General features: G+C 39.6%; 1 protein-coding gene and 1 pseudogene across 1 annotated transcript in view; both read left to right on the top strand.

The window, feature by feature from the left end:
* The window catches only part of NT5E (5'-nucleotidase ecto), a 52,755-nt gene that overhangs the window by 7,574 nt on the left and 43,112 nt on the right, over positions 1 to 2,069 (top strand). The gene's annotated exons all lie outside the window — the stretch shown is intronic.
* On the top strand, positions 441 to 1,548 carry LOC100953617 (annotated as a pseudogene).

Below are 2,069 nucleotides of genomic sequence, written 5' to 3'. Positions count from 1 at the left end.
TTCGGTTGTCAGTGGCTCAGAAATTGGTACATTGTGTGAGGCTGCAGCGGAGCCTCTATAAAAAGGCACAAGAGGTTGGCAGCTTCATTGAAGCACATCAAGCGGCGACAGCAGCCAGGAGTCATGAGTGACAGCGGCGAACAGAACTACGGTGAGCAGAGTTCTTTAATATTGTGAATTTTTTGAGCTAAAAGGTAGCAATTTCAAACTGAAATAATGAGTGATTTTACAAGGTTAATGTTGAAGAAGGAAAATGTGGAAGTTGTCATTTGACAAGTTTTATAAATGAGTATTTGAAGCTCAGGAATAAGTGAAGCTGAAATTTGAAAAAACAAAAGAAAGAATGCATGCTAATTATCAGAGCAGAAGTCCCACTTGTAGAATATTGAGCAATTTGTGTGAAGTGGGGAAGATGAAAGAAGTCAGAATTTGAAATGGGAGAATGAAGAAAAGAAATAAAAATGAAGTTAAGATAAGAAGTAATCTGGAATCAGAAAGCACTACGCTAAGAATACCGTTCTGCTTCCAGAAGTGAAAGTGCTCACGGATGGCGAAATCTGCAAGGCATACCCCTGCAAGGTCTCACTCTAAGGAAGATTCCAGGAATTCCAGATCAAAGTCCAGGTCCAGATCTGAATCTAGGTCTAGGTGCTGAAGAAGCTCTCGAAGGTATTATACAAGGTTACAGTCTCGTTCCTGCTCCCATAGATGATCTCGGAGCAGGTCTTACAGTTGAGATTATCACAGAGAGATATCACAGCCACGGCCATTCTCCCATGTCTACTCGCAGGCATCATGTTGGGAATCGGGCAAATCCTGATCCCAACTGTTGTCTTGGAGTATTTGGGTTGAGCTTGTACACCACCGAAAGAGATCTGAGATAAGTGTTCTCTAAATACAGTCCCATTGCAGATGTGTTTATGACCAACAGTCTAGGCATTCAAAAGGATTTACCTTTGTATATTTTGAAAATGTAGATGATGCCAAGGAAGCTAAGGAACATGCCAATGGAATGGAGCTTAATGGTGGTAGGATCAGATTTGATTTCTCTATAACAAAAAGGCCACATACCCCAACACCAGGAATTTACACGAGAAGACCTACCTATGGAAGTTCCTGCCATCAGGATTATTACAACAGAGGGTATGATCGAGGCTATGATGATCAAGACTACTATAGCAGGTCATACAGGGGTGGAGGTGGAGAAGGAGGAGGATGGAGAGCTGCTCAAGGCAGGGATCAGATTTATAGAAGGCAGTCACCTTCTCCTTACTATAGTCGTGGAAGGTACAAATCACGTTCCAGATCTCCATCGTATTCACCTAGTCACTATTGAAACATGAAGCTGAAGACTTTCCGAAACCTACCCTACAGCTGGGATATTGTTTGTGGACAATATTTTTTACTGTCTCTTTTAAAAAGTGAAGTGTCTAGTGAAGTTAGGTGACTTTTACACCTTTTATGATGACTACTTTTGGTGGAGTTGAAATGCTGTTTTTATTCTGCATTTGTGTAGTTCAGTGCTTTGTTCAAAGTTAAGAATTTTCAGGAAAGTATGTTTTGCATGTATTTTTTTACAGTCTAAATTTTCACTGCTAAGAAGTTTCTATTGTACAAAACTTCATTTAAAAGGATTTTTTACTGAATCCAGGGTATACTGAAGTTTGAAGCCTGTGTAAAATGGCTACCAAATGGCAAAAAGCAACAATAAATAGTTTGATTTTTACTTTTCTTTCTAACATATCAGTGCTTAGCAGAACTGTTCAGATTTTGTTGTCAGTAGTAAATTTAAAGACAAGATGGCCATTTTCTCCAGTCCATGAAACATACCATACTTAATATACCTGCAACTGTTAAAAATTATGCTCTGTAACTTTGTACTGCTAGTATTAGAACTAAAAATCTTTCAATACAACAAATGCTTAATGCTTTAAAAAAAAAAAAATTAAATGAGGCAGCGCCTATGGCTCAGTGAGTAGGGCGCCAGCCCCATATACTGAGGGTGGTAGGTTCGTACCCAGCCCCAGTCAAACTGCAACAACAGAAAAATAGCCAGGAGTTGTGGCAGG

This window comes from Otolemur garnettii, unplaced genomic scaffold, assembly GCF_000181295.1.
Source record: "Otolemur garnettii isolate 467f Iridium unplaced genomic scaffold, OtoGar3 scaffold00205, whole genome shotgun sequence".
Lineage (NCBI taxonomy): Eukaryota > Metazoa > Chordata > Mammalia > Primates > Galagidae > Otolemur > Otolemur garnettii.
Note: the sequence above shows the minus strand (reverse complement) of the source record. Positions and strands in the feature narration are given on the sequence as shown.